This window comes from Crinia signifera, unplaced genomic scaffold, assembly GCF_055691185.1.
Source record: "Crinia signifera unplaced genomic scaffold, ASM5569118v1 HAP2_SCAFFOLD_501, whole genome shotgun sequence".
NCBI lineage: Eukaryota > Metazoa > Chordata > Amphibia > Anura > Myobatrachidae > Crinia > Crinia signifera.
In genome coordinates this window covers 59,053-73,931 of record NW_028142394.1, presented here as the reverse complement: position 1 = coordinate 73,931, position 14,879 = coordinate 59,053, and the positions used below count along the sequence as shown (strand labels likewise).

Sequence of the window (14,879 nt, the reverse complement as noted above, 5' to 3'; positions counted from 1 at the left end):
CACATTGGCATCATGGTAAGTTAACTAGAAGGGGGGGCTCAGGCTGCAGTGTTTTAATGTTGTGAGGAATGTAGTGTGGCAGGTAGTTGTATCTAGTGTAATGATGTATTATGTAGTGTAGTGTAGCCCCCAGAAGGGACTTCAGTATGTTCAGAAAGCACTTCCCGTCCTGTAGTTCAGGCCTGGCCAACCTGTGGCTCTCCATATGTTGTGAAACTACAAATCCCAGCATGCCTTGGCACAGTTTTAACACTACCTTATAGCAAAACTGTGTCAAGGCATGATGGGATTTGTAGTTTAGCAACATCTGGAGAGCCACAGGTTGGCCGGGCCTGCTGTAGGTGTTACCTCTATTAAGTCCTTTGGGGGAGGAGTGTCATTCTAAGGTGCCCTGCCCCCCCCCCCCCCCCCCCCCCCCGAAGGCTTAATACAGTACCTGTCTGCCTGCTTTATTTGTGCATACTCCCTGTACCTCCATGAGGAAGCAACAGTAGTGCAGGCCCTGTGAGTATATGTATTTAAATCACAACAGAATTTGCTGTTCTATATAAGAAACTGTTAATGAATAAATAAAAAATCTATATCGATAGATAGATAGCGAGAGAGATATCTATCAGTGAAATACATATGGATGACTGCCCTATGGTGGAATTCTCTCCCAACCCTTCCTCATCACAGCCTATCCTTTCTACGCCACAGTTTAAATGTGTTCGGTATGACTCATTGGCGGCCAGGATCCCGGGGGTCTGTATACCGACATCGTAATCCCAGCTGCTGGTATTCAGACAGGGTGAGCTCAAAAAGTCCCCACTTTACCCCTCCCAGCTGCAATTTCTTTCACCTACTCCTTAATTTTTTTATACCAGCCATTCATTATATGTATTCTCAGCATTCATTCTATTTGTTATCCCCCCCCCCCCCCCCTACACACACACACACACACACACACACACATTTGCATATCTTGCCTCACATTCACTGCTTATGAAATATAATTAATGATACAGACTTCTGCTGCTTGGAGTGTGCTGCTTGGTCCTTGGTCCTTCAGCACTCAGGGTGAACTACATTAATAAAATAACAAATACAACAATGGTTTTATGTAATACTGTGGTAATGGAGCAGATTACAGCCTTGTCTTGGTATTGCATCTAACATTCCCTTATATTAAATGATGCTTTGTGCAGCGTATGGTTAGTGTTTCTGTACAGCTAAAATATTAGTATATTGTGCATATGACTTATCCTTGCCATACTGAGCCTGTATCTCATCCACATGTACATTTTCAATTGTTTTCAACAGGATGCCTTAAAATCATGTCAGCAAAGATCATGCTAGAAGAATCACGTCAGTATACAGATGCCAGCATCCCGACTGCCCTCACGAGACTGGCGATGGAGCTCTGAATGGAACAGGACACCGATGCCAGGATACAGACAGCCGTAATCCCATTCGGTAAGTAATCAGGGCAGCTGAGATTGCAGCCAGGGAAGGGGGGTTAAGATGTGTACACACAAAGATTTATCTGGGAACAAAAATCTGGAAATGTATGGGAGAAAATGACAATCGTTGTTAGATGTTGGCGATGTGTTATAGGGTTTAGTATTAGGCACTAGTGGGAAGGGTTAGGGTCAGGTGCGCGGTTAGGGTGCAGTCAGAGACCCTGTCCAGATATTCCCTTTTGGGATGGTGGGGTAAGTATTATGACCGATGGCATCCTAAATGCTAGGATACTACATGTATCTTGGCAAAAAAAACGAACCCCGGGATTGTTTTAAAACCTGTGTAATTTCTCACTTTTGCCTGGGGTTTCTTTCTGCGTGGGTCTGTATCCCAAAATTTAGTGCTAGTGGCCTATGCTTTGGTGCCTCAATATAATGATTTCATCCAAAATGTAAGGTATGCCTATTCCAGATAATTGCCATCAATTTAAACATTTGAAGTGTAGCTCTGCCAGTCAGAATCAAGGTATTGCATGTAGGAGACAGAGCTACACTTCAAAGGTTACATTTGATGCTATAAGTCTGGAAGAATAGGCATCAATGTAACCAACTTTTTGGGTGAATCAGAATGATGAAATCAGTTGATGTCAATGTTTTAAAAGGATAGGCATCAGTTCAGTTTCCTAGTATATTACCTGTTTATTTTTAAAGAACAGAGGGGTAGATTTAATAAGCTCAGTGAAGTGATAGTGTCTGGTTTTTATCACCGGCCAATCAGCTCCTATCTGTCATTTTTCAAACTAAGCCTGTAACTTCACAGTTAGGAGCTGATTGGTCGGTGATAAAAACCGGACATTTTATCACTTCACCGAGCTTAATAAATCTGCCCCTAAATTGAGGAACAATCTGCTGTATATTCTGTGCCAGCCTATTGCAGGATCATTCAAATACAACACGTATTGGACGAATACCTCTTTGCTTCACTGGAGTTTGGACTTTAATACCTTAAATTTTGGTTCAAGTCCTAATATTGTAATATATATCCTAATATTCAGGCACCATACCACTATTGTGGTGTATGTTCTAGTTTATGTTGTTCAGCCTTCAGGGAACAGTTGTTGGGCTGCCTTTAGTTGTGTTTCATATATTGTTTTCTAAATTGTATAAGCGTGTTTTTATAAATTGGGGTTATGTATAATAATTTCAAGTTTCCACTCTGGAAACCTATTCGAAGAGTAAGAGGGCCCTTGGACAGAGTTGTCCACTGTGGGTTTACCCTGTACCCTTATGGGCAATCCCGACATTAACTATATCTGTTTTTGTATGACATCATGCGGTATATTGACCTCCTGTACAGTGTTGTGCGTTTAAATTTGATAGGTTTGTAAACTAATACAAAAACTTACTTGAATGGTTTCCCCCTTCTCACTAGGGCAGCTACTCTATTGAATATTGAGGTTTTTGGAAAAAGTTTGCAATGTTGCAAGAGGAAGCCAAAGTCTTCAATCACTCTGGATTTTATGAACAGCTTGGTGGTGGGACACAGGATACAGTTCTGCAGAGTCTCTGAAGATGCTGGGCAAGAATTTTATGGATTTCGATGCACAGGTAAATATAGATTTTAATTTGTTTTCCCAATTTCTCATATTATCCTTTTAAGTTTCCCCATCCCCCTACTGTCACTACAATGTCTGCTAGGGTGGTAGAAATAAGAGTGAGTGGCATGGTTGACAGGGTGTCGGAAAGTGCAAAAGAGAGGAGCTAGAAGAAGGCGAGGGGTGGTCAGGGAAAGCTTCATGGAAAAAGAAGGGATGAGAGAACGAGAGGAGCGAGACATAGCATTCTGAAAGAGAAAGGGGGTTGAGGAAGAGAAGGATTGCAAGCAGGAGTAAGAATGTCAGGGATAGACTGGAGCAGGAGTCAATGTCAGAGAGAGAAGGGGGAGTGGAGGTGTCGCAAAGACAACGAAAGAGTGTGTTGTGGAGAGAAAGGGGTTAGACAGAGAGGATGTCGGAGAGCTAGACATATGATGCCGGGAAGAGGAGGGTGATAGTGCAAGGGAGAGACTGTGAGAGGGAGGAAAGAGGGGAAACTGGAGTACACAGGGGAGAAAGACCAGGGGCTGAGAGAGATGAGTGGCGAGATGGAGTAAGAGTGAGGGTCGACAGAAGGGGGTGGGGAATAGAGCAGGGCAGTAGGGTACAAGGGGAGAGAAAGGATAGACAGCAGCTGAGAGAGAGTTTGACAGACTGGGTGGGGGCAGAGCATGGGAGAGAGAAAGGGGGGCCTGGGACAGAGCAAAAGAGGAGACAGGGAGAGGGTGAGCCAACAAGAGGCGAAAGGGGTTGAGGCAACAGTGAGACGACGGGGCTAAGCTGACGGGGGTGAGACTATGGGGCGAGAGGGTGAGGTGATTAGGGGTGAGAGGGGGTAAGGTGACTGGGTGATTCCACAGGGAGTGAGGGGGGCTTTGTGGAAAAAGAGTTAATGAGAGAACGAGAGGTACAAGAGAAAGTGTTCTGATAGAGAAAGGAGGACAAGGAAGAGAAGGGTTACGAGCAGGAGTAAGACTGTCAGGGAGAGACTGGAGCAAATGTCAGTGTCGGAGAGAAGGGGGGAGTGGAAGTGTTGCAAAGACAGTGAAAGAGCATGTTGCAGAGAGAAAGGGGGTAGACAGATAGAGCGACGGTGTCAAGGAGAGCGCTAGAGTGATGATGCTGGGGATAGGAGGGTGATAGAGCAAGGGAGAGACTGACTGAAAGGGAGGAAAGGGGGGAAACTGGATTTGATAGGGGAGAAAGACCAGGGACTGAGAGAGATAAGTGGTGAGATGGAGTAAGAGTGAGGGTTGAAAGAAGGGGCAGGGGGAATAGAGCAGGGCAGTGGGGTACAAGGGGAGAGAAAGGATAGATGGGTGCTGAGAGAGAGGGTGACTAACAGGGGGTGGGGGCAGAGCATGGCAGAGAGAAAGGGGATCCTGGGACAGAGCAAAAGAGGAAAGACAGGGTGGGGGCGAGAGGGTGAGCCAACGGGAGACGAGAGGGGTTGAGGCAACAGTGAGGTGCCGGGGCTAAGCTGGCAGGGGTGAGACTATTGGGTGAGAGGGTGAGCTGACTAGGGGTGAGAGGGGGTGAGGTGATGGGGTGATTCCACAGGGAGTGAGAGGGGCTTTGTGGAAAAAGAGGTAATGTGAGAACGAGAGGTGCAAGAGAAAGCGTTCTGATAGAGAAAGGGGATGAGGAAGAGAAGGGTTACGAGCTGGAGTAAGAATGTCAGGGAGAGACTGGAGCAAGTGTCAATGTCAGAGAGAGAAGGGGGAGTGGAGGCGTCGCACAGACAACGAAAGAGCATGTTGCGGTGAGAAAGGGGGTAGACAGAGTGAGAGGGTGTCAAGGAGAGAGCTAGAGAGATGATGCCAGGGAGAGGAGGGTGATAGTACAAGGGAGAGACTGCCAGAGAGGGAGGAATGGGGGAAACTAGAATGCAGAGGGGAGAAGGACCAGGGGCTGAGAGAGATGAGTGGCAAGATGGAGTAAGAGTGAGGGTTGAAAGAAGGGGCAGGGGGAATAGAGCAGGGCAGTGGGGTACAAGGGGAGAGAAAGGATAGACAGTAGCTGAGAGAGAGGGTGACAGACAGGGGGCGGGGAAAAGCATGGGAGAGAGAAAGGGGGGTCCTGGGACAGAGCAGAAGAGGAAAGACAGGGAGAGGGTGAGCCTACAGGAGGCGAGAGTGGTTGAGGCAACAGTGAGGCGACAGGGCTAAGCTGGCGGGGGTGAGACTATGGGGCGAGAGGGTGAAGTTACTAGAGGTAAGAGGGGGTGAGGTGATGGGGCGATTGCACAGGGAGCAAGAGCAGCTTTGTGGAGAAAGAGGTAATGAGAGAATGAGAGGTGCAAGAGAAAGCGTTCCGATAGAGAAAGGGGGATGAGGAAGAGAAGGGTTGCAAGCAAGAGTAAGACTGTCAGGGAGAGACTGGAGCAAGTGTCAGTGTCAAAGAGAGAAGGGGGGAGTGGTAGTGTTGCAAAGACAACGAAAGAGCATGTCGCAGAGAGAAAGAGGGTAGACAGAGAGAGAGGGTGTCAAGGAGAGAGCTAGAGAGATGATGCCGGAGAGAGGAGGGTGGTAGAGCAAGGGAGAGTCTGCCAGAGAGGGAGGAAAGAGGGGAAACTGGAGTAGAGAGGAGAGAAAGACCAGGGGCTGAGAGAGATGAGTGGCCAGATGGAGTAAGAGTGAGGGTTGAAAGAAGGGGCAGGAGGAATAGAGCAGGGCAGGGGATGCAAGGGGAGAGAAAGGATAGACAGCAGCTGAGAGAGCGGGTGACAGACAGGTGGTGGTGGCAGAGTATGGGAGAGAGAAATAGGGTACTGGGACAGAGTAAAAGAGGAAAGACGGGGAGAGGGTGAGTCAACAGGAAGTGTGAGGGGGTAAGGCAACAGTGAGGCGACGGTGCTAAGCTGGCGGGGGTGAGACGTTGGGGCGAGAGGGTGAAGTGACTAGGGGTGAGAGGGGATGGGGTGACAGGGTGATTGCACAGGGAGTGAGAGGAGCTTTGTGGAGAAAGGAGGTAATGGGAGAACGAGAGGTGCAAGAGAAAGCGTTCCGATAGAGGAAGGGGGATGAGGAAGAGCAGGGGTTGCGAGCTAGAGTAAGACTGTCAGGGAGAGACTGGAGCAAGTGTCAGTGTCAGAGAGAAAAGGGGGGGGTGGAAGTGTTGCAAAGACAACGAAAGAGCATGTCGCAGAGAGAAAGAGGGTAGACAGAGAGATGGTGTCCAGGAGAGAGCTAGAGAGATGATGCCGGGGAAAGGAGGGTGATAGTACAAGGGAGAGACTGCCAGAGAGGGAGGAAAGTGGGGAAACTTGAGTAGAGGGGGAGAAAGACCAGGTGCTGAGAGAGATGAGTGGCCAGATGGAGTAAGAGTGAGGGTTGAAAGAAGGGGCAGGGGGAATAGAGCAGGGCAGGGGGGTACAAGGGGAGAGAAAGGATAGACAGCAGATGAGAGAGAGGCTGACCGACCAGGGTTGGGGACAGAGCATGGGTGAGAGAAAGGGGCTTGGGACAGAGTGAAAGAGTAAAGACAGGGTGGGGGCGAGAGGGGGTGAGTCAACATCAGTGAGAGGGCTTGAGGTAACAGTGAGGCAACGGGGGTAAGCTGACAGGGGTGAGACGATGGGGCGAGAAAGTGAGGGTCTCTCCCTAGTCACCTCACCCCTCTCAGCTTACACCTGTTGCCTCACTGTTACCTCAAGCCCTCTCACTGATGTTGACTCACCCCCTCTCGCCCCCACCCTGTCTTTACTCTTTCACTCTGTCCCAAGCCCCTTTCTCTCACCCATGCTCTGTCCCCACCTCCTTTCTGTTACCCTCTCTCTCATCTGCTGTCTATCCTTTCTCTCGCCTTGTTCCCCCCTGCCCTGCTCTATTCCCCCTGCCCCTTCTTTCAACCCTCACTCTTACTCCATCTCGCCACTCATCTCTCTCAGCACCTGGTCTTTTTTCCTTCTCTACTCCAGTTTCCCCTTTCCTCCCTCTCTGGCAGTCTCTCCCTTGTACTATCACCCTCCTTTCCCCGGCATCATCTCTCTAGCTCTCTCCTTGACACCATCTCTCTGTCTACCCTCTTTCTCTCTGCGACATGCTCTTTCGTTGTCTTTGCAACACTTCCACTCCCCCCTTTTCTCTCTGACACTTACACTTGCTCCAGTTTCTCCCTGACAGTCTTACTCTTGCTCGCAACCCCTTCTCTTCCTCATCCCCCTTCCTCTATCGGAACGCTTTCTCTTGCACCTCTCGTTCTCCCATTACCTCCTTTCTCCACAAAGCTCCTCTCACTCCCTGTTCAATCACCCTGTCACCCCATCCCCTCTCACCCCTAGTCACTTCACCCTATCGCCCCATCGGCTCACCCCCGCCAGCTTAGCCCCGTCGCCTCACTGTTGCCTCAACCACTCTCGCCTCCTGTTGGCTCACCCTCTCGCCCCCACCCTGTCTCTCCTCTTTTGCTCTACCTCTGGCCCCTTTTTCCCTCCCATGCTCTGTCCCCACCTCCTTTCTGTTACCCTCTCTCTCAGCTGCTGTCTATCCTTTCTCTCCCCTTGTACCCACCTGCCCTGCTCTATTCCCCCTGCCCCTTCTTTCAACCCTCACTCTTGCTCCATCTTGCCACTCATCTCTCTCAGCCCCTGGTCTTTCTCTCCTCTCTACTCCAGTTTCCCCTCTTTCCTCCCTCTCTGGCAGTCTCTCCCTTGCTCTACCACCCTCCTCTCCCCGGCATCATCTCTCTAGCTCTCTCCTTGACACCCTCTCTCTCTGTCTACCCTCTTTCTCTCTACGACATGCTCTTTCGTTGTCTTTGCAACGCTTCCACTCCCCCCTTCTCTCTTTGACACTGACACTTGCTCCAGTCTCTCCCTGACAGTCTTACTCTTGCTCGCAACCCTTCTCTTCCTCATCCCCTTTTCTCTATCGGAACGCTTTCTCTTGCACCTCACGTTCTCTCATTACCTCTTTCTCCACAAAGCTCCTCTTGCTCCCTGTGCAATCACCCCATCACCTCACCCCCTCTCATCTCTAGTCACCTCACCCTCTCGCCCCATAGTCTCACCCCCGCCAGCTTAGCCCCGTCGCCTCACTGTTGCCTCAACCACTCTCGCCTCGTGTTGGCTCACCCTCTCCCTGTCTTTCCTCTTCTGCTCTGTCCCAGGACCCCCTTTCTCTCTCCCATGCTTTGCCCCCGCCCCCTGTCTGTCACTCTCTCTCTCAGCTGCTGTCTATCCTTTCTCTCCCCTTGTACCCCACTGCCCTGCTTTGTTCCCCCTGCCCCTTCTTTCAACCCTCACTCTTACTCCATCTTGCCACTCATCTCTCTCAGCCCCTGGTCTTTCTCCCCTCTGTACTCCAGTTTCCGCTCTTTCCTCCCTCTCTGGCAGTCTTTCCCTTGTACTATCGCCCTCCTCTCCCCAGCATCATCTCTCTAGCTCTCTCCTTGACACCCTCTCTCTCTGTCTACCCTCTTTCTCTCCGCAACACGCTCTTTCATTGTCTTTGCAACACTACCACTCCCCCCTTCTCTCTTTGACACTAACACTTGCTTCAGTCTCTCCCTGACATTTTTACTCCTCCTCGCAGCCCTTCTCTTCCTCATCCCCCTTTCTCTATCGGAACACTTTCTCTTGCACCTCTCATTCTCTCATTACCTCTTTCTCCACAAAGCTACTCTTGCCCCCTGTGCAATCACCCCATCACCCCACCCCCTCACCCCTAGTCACCTCACCCTCTCACCCCACCGTCTCACTCACACCAGCTTAGCACCGTTGCCTCACTGTTGCCTTAACCCCTTTTGCCTCCTGTTGGCTCACCCTCTCGCTGTCTTTGCTCTTTTGCTCTGTCCCAATCCCCTTTCTCTCTCCTATACTCTGCCCCCACCACCTGTCTGTCACCCTCTCTCTCAGCTGCTGTCTGTCCTTTCTCTCCCCTTGTACCCCCCCTGCCCTGCTCTATTTCCCCTGCCCCTTCTTTCAACCCTCACTCTTACTCCATCTCGCCACTCATCTCTCTCAGCTCCTGGTCTTTCTCCCCTCTCTACTCCAGTTTCCCCTCTTTCCTCCCTCTCTGGCAGTCTCTCCCTTGCTCTACCACCCTCCTCTCCATGGCATCGTCTCTCTAGCTCTCTCCTTGACACCCTCTCTCTCTCTCTCTCTCTCTCTCTCTCTGTCTACCCCCTCTCTCACCACGATGTACTATTTTGTTGTCTTTGTGACATCTCCACTCCCCCTTTCTCTCTGACATTGGCTCTTCCTCTATTCTCTCCCTGACATTCTTACTCCTACTCGCAACCCTTCTCTTCCTTGTCCCCCTTTCTCTATCAGAACGCTTTCTCTGGCACCTTTCGTTCTCTCATTACCTCTTATTCCACAAAGTTCCTCTCGCTCCCTGTGGAATCACCCCTTCACCTCGCCCCCTCTCACCCCTAGTCACCTCACCCTCCCGCCCCATCGTCTCACACCTGCCAGCTTAGCGCCATCACCTCACTGTTTCCTTAACTTCTCTCATCTCCTGTTGGCTCACCCTCTCGCCCCCACCCTGTCCTTCCTCTTTTGCTCTGTCCCAGGCCCCCCTTTCTCTCTCCCATGCTCTGCCCCCACCCACTGTCTGTCACCCACTCTCTTAGCTGCTGTCTATCCTTTCTCTACCCTTGTACTCCACTCCCGTCCTCTCTTCCCCCTTGCCCCTTCTTTCAACCCTCACTCTTACTCCATCTCGCCACTCATCTCTCTCAGCCCCTGGTCTTTCTCCCCTCTCTACTCCAGTTTCCCCTCTTTCCTCTCTCTCTGGCAGTCTCTCCCTTGCTCTACCACCCTCCTCTCCACGGCATCATCTCTCTAGCTCTCTGACATCCTCTCTCTGTCTAACCCCTTTCTCTATGACATACTCTTTCATTGTCTATGTGACACCCCCACTCTCCCCTCCTCTCTCTGACACTGACTCTTGATCCAGTCTGTCTTTGACATTGTTACTCCTGCTCGCAATCCTTCTCTTCCTCATCCCCCTTTCTCTATCAGAACGCTTTCTCTTGCACCTCTCGTTCTCTCATTACCTCTTATTCCACAAAGCTCTTTCCCTGACCACCCCTCTCCCACTTTCTAGCTCCTCTTTTGCTCTTTCTGACACCTGTCTCTCACACCACTCACTCTTGCTTCTGACACCCTAACAGGCCTTGGACAATAGGGGGGTGGGTTAGCTTAAAAGCATAATATGTGATGGGATAGTCACAAAGTAGTACTTATCTTTATAAAGTTAAAGGTCCCTTGGACCATTAACTTTATATATGCTCTAAGCAATTTTTTTGCTTAGAGCAAATACTAATAGTATACGGTTTTCAGTCCTTGATCATAAGGCATCATGCTTTGTGGTGTTGTGCTGTAAGCTGCCATCCTGGCGGCTTCAGTACTGTGTTTAGCTTGCTTTACTTAATCCGAATACAAAAGTTTTTAAGATACAGTCCAGGTTTATTTACTATACACTGAGTAGCCATGCCCTCAATACAATGTTGGGCCACCTTTTGTCCTTAATACTGCATGGATTCTTCTTGACATGGACTCTGTTAGTAGAGGTGGTATGAGGAATCTGATACCATATCAGATGAACTGCACTTTCCAATTCCTTAAGGTATCTCTCTTTGCAGATGATATGCTGCTTTTTGTGTCAAACCCAGCTTCCAGTGTTCCTGTGATAATAAAACTAATTTGGGACCAAGCCCTCTTTTACCCATACTCTCCTGCTGGCCTTCTACATTCTGATCTCCGTAGCATTCCCACTGACTTTAAACCTAACATCATGTTCAGAGACACATATGCCACATGGCTCTCTTTAAACATAAAATTACATCGGAATCATCATAGTTCTCCATATGTCCATGTCTGGGGTAACCCTGTGTTATCCCCCTCCCCCCCATTCTCTATTAACTTTCTACCACTGGAAGGAAAACGGTCTTGATGTTCTATCCAATGTCTTTGATCCTGGGGGACATCTGTATCCATTCTCTGCTCTCCAAGAGCAATTTACAATCTCTTCTCAACAATTTTACATGTACCTGCAGTTACGTTGTCATGTTTTGTCTCTCCACAAACCGGGATATTTTCAGAGTTCGCCTGATCCTATAAACACTCAGTTGAGGCTGCTACTTACCAAACGGTATCATACCAAGATTCTTTACTCTCAATTGATAGATACTGCTGCTACCACTACATGGACTAATTTTATAACACCTTGGACTCCATTTATTCCTCACATAACAGAAATGACCTATTTATGAAAGAACTACGATATGGCCTACAACACCTCGAATCTGCATATCTTCAGGAGGTACCCTTCTGCTTTCTCCATAGGGCGTACATATCTCTGGCTCAAAGAAAGCACTTTGTATTAGAGGAAACAGGTACTTGTCAGAAATGCCATCACTCTTCAGCTACCTTCCAGCATTGTGGAAAAATAAAACGTTTCTGGCATAAGGTCACCTCATTCATCAATAAGCTGCTTATTCGACCTTCTTGCTTATGTTTTCTTACACTTTTTTTCGGGGAATCTACAGACAGAGGCTTCCACAACCATTCCTTATTAGAATTTTAACAATCTCTAAAAAAACTCATCCTAATTCACTGGACCTCCAAAAACCCTCCTACCCTCAATGAACTGTTACAACCTTCTCTAGTTGGAAAAACAGTCCACCATGACCTCCTATAATGATAAACTTTCCCTGCAGTTCTACAACACGTGGAAAACTTCATCCTTTCCCACCCCATCTCAACTCAAAAAGATATCTTACAGCCATTCTCAATTTTATCATGGTACAATGTCCGGGTGTAACACCCAATGGAATTACAACTATTTCTGAAGTAGCCACCTCAGAAAACTCTTGCAGCAGGATACCCCATTAACATAACAGGATGTACTTGATCTGCGATAACACTCAAATACCCTTGGTCATTCAGACGTTGTTCCACAGGAATCAAATGACCCAACCAATGCCAAGAAAACATCCCCCCAAACCATAAGATTGTCTCTACCCACTTGAAGTGTTGTGGAAATGCAGTTGGGGTCCATGCTTTTGTGCTGTATTCTCCATACTCGCACCCTGCCATCTGCATGGTGTAATTGAAAACACTTTTCATCGGACCACATGAACCTTTACCAGCTGTCTACTGTCCAATTCTTATGAACTGGAGACGTCTGCTCTTGTTCAAGACAGACAGTAGAGGCTTTCGAACAGGTCATCGGCTTCCATATCCTATACGGCTAAGTTTCGTTCAGAGACCTTCACAGTTGCTCCTTGATCAAGATTTCCGCAATTTGATGTCATGTTGCTCTTCTGTTGGACTGGACAGATTCAGTAGTTTGTGACGACCACAAGCCTGACGATGAGACCAGGTTTTCTGCTTGGTAGTCTACTCTCTGTAAACATTAATAACTGCTGCTTTGAAGTACAAGTGCAGCTGTTTTGCTGAAACTGGTTCTAACGGTTCAAGCGCCTACAATCATCCCGTGTTCAAACTCGGTTATTCACGTTTTTACCCATTTCTTTGCAAGCAACACCGTGCAATTGATGCTTCGTTTGTCCTGCATTCCCTTTATTATAGCTATCTGGCCCTCTAGCAGCAACAACTTGAAGTTATGGCCGATCTGCATATAAGTGTCAATAATTTGGCCACTCAGTGTATATCCAGTTCTCTAACTTCCTGTAGGGTGCTTAATCAGTATAAAACGTGTCATTGGTATTGTTTAATTTTTATTGTTTCCACTTCTCACTAGGGCAGCTACTCAATTGAATATTGAGGTTTTTGGGTATCCATTGGCCAAGAGAAAGCAAATGTCTTCTAACACTGGATATAATGTAAGGCTTGTTGGTGGACGTACAAGAGGTCTTCAGGATGCAGTGCAGTGTCTCTGAAGATGCTGGAACAGAAGTTTATGAATTTCAAAGCACAGGTAAATATTTCCATTTAAGAATACTAGCCCTGCATACCATAACCCATCCAATTTTTAGCTTGCTTTCATTTAAAATCTTGTTATTTAGAAGGTCTCTAAAACTATGTTATGTAGTGCCATAAGTAATATTGCTTTTAAGCTGCTTTTCTGGTTGTTACAGTCCTATGTCCAGTTTTTCCTTATTATCCAATGTATTGTATGACTCTCTTGATCATAAAACCGAAAGTTTGACCTCATGCACTATAAACTGCCTACCTGCTGGTTTCAGTCCTATAATCTGTTGTTTTTTCTTAAATATTTTTATTTGGTTGGTTTTACATTAAATCACAACATAAATTTTGTCACTTACAGTAGTGAACCGACAATCAAAAAGTATGACAACTTGGGAGGGAATGAGTGAGAGCGTACATACAATTAAACAATGATGTAAAAAGGAGTAGCAATTTGCCAGCCTGCTGGCTTTATGGATATGCAACATTCCCAGTAACCTTTTATAAACTTAACCTCTTCTCCTCATGCAGTATTTTAAATATTATATAGACTGAACGGTTCCTAAATAAAATTTATATTCAACAAAGAGTAATAAAAGGGGACGTGAAAGAGGGGGGGGGGGGGGGAGGGGAGGTTCGGAAAACGCAGTTTAGTAACAGGAGGCAATGCGGTCTGTACCGTCATATTATACCACTTGTCTAAGTACAATAATTACCATATCAGATGAAAGATTAACATATGCGATCCGCAGGTTTGGGAAGGTAATACTGATTATTGGGTGTTCCTCTGAATAGAGGGTATAGCCTTTAAAGTATGAACATAACAACATAGCAATTAGTACACATTTTTATAACAATTCTGTGTTGCCCCCCCAGATCATAACAGTTTCCATGGGTCTAATCATTCTATAACCGGGTGGAGGTCAAGGGATTCTAGAATTTTGAGTGGCCAAGGTTTTAGTTCTGATGTATGCTTCCCACTTCCTCAAGAAAGATTTCTTTAGCGATTGAATGGATTGTATATTGTTATATCTGTCTAGTCCTATAACTATTTAATAATTCTTCCACATCTGGTAAGTTTGGTTTATGGTTGGTGATCCAAGACTTCTATATTGCCTTTTTTGCCACTGTAAACAAAATTGTCAGAAATGGTATGAGTTGTCTTTGGCTATTATTTAGTTGCCATGTGTCAAAATTTAGGAATATTACTGGTATGGGTTGAAGTTTAACTTTTTAGGAAAAGTTCTTCTGTATATAGTGTATAATCTTGAACCAAAACTTTTTTATGTACCCACAGTCCCAGAAGTTATGGAACAGAGATGCAGAATAATAGCCACATTTGAGACCTCTTTCCGTCTCATTGGGGTCAAAGTAGCTTCGCTGTCTCTGCAACAAGAAAGCTCCATGAATGGTCTTCTAATGTGTCTCTTGCAAGGCTGAAGATTGGAGAGTTTTCATAGATGATTCATAGTACTTGAATATATCAGATACTTGTAGGGATGGGATGTCTTGCACCCACGAATCCCTCGTCTTTTCTTGTAATACAAATAAAGGATTCTTCTGCATCTCTGTGTAAATGAGTTTTGATTTAAAGGTGTCGGTCTGGATTTTATTCACCCAAGTGTGGAGCAGGGAATGGGATGATGACATAATATTTTGGGTTGGTAAAGATTGCACGAAGTGTTGAATTTGGATTATTGGGAAGAGCATTATTTGGTAGCCCAAATTTGTCCTTAAGAGTGGTAAACGATAAAGTCTTTCCTCCTGGGTCAAACACCGGGTATATTTAGTTTTTTGAGACTTGCGCTCAAGTCTCTTGAAAATTGGGTTATTTATTCCCGGAGGGAACAGTGGATTGCCACATATAGGTATCCATTCCGTAGACAGTGGGTCTAGGTCAATCTTAGAGCATATGAAGTGCCATGCACTATGCATATCCTGAAACAAGGGGTTGCTATATAC

At 46.9% G+C, this 14,879-nt stretch overlaps 1 long non-coding RNA gene across 4 annotated transcripts; it reads left to right on the top strand.

Annotated features, from left to right (window-relative positions):
- The first annotated feature begins 465 nt into the window (after nt 1-465).
- LOC146055582 (uncharacterized) lies at nt 466-14,482 on the top strand. Of its 4 annotated transcripts, none has more exons than XR_014468775.1 (5): nt 466-504; nt 1,303-1,455; nt 2,875-3,050; nt 12,751-12,927; nt 14,215-14,482. It is a non-coding gene; the product is annotated as an uncharacterized LOC146055582 (long non-coding RNA). The 4 variants fall into 4 exon arrangements; XR_014468776.1 differs by lacking the exon at nt 466-504 and adding an exon at nt 773-790 and having other exon boundaries at nt 2,880-3,050; XR_014468773.1 differs by lacking the exon at nt 466-504 and adding an exon at nt 773-790.
- The last annotated feature ends 397 nt before the right edge of the window (nt 14,483-14,879 follow it).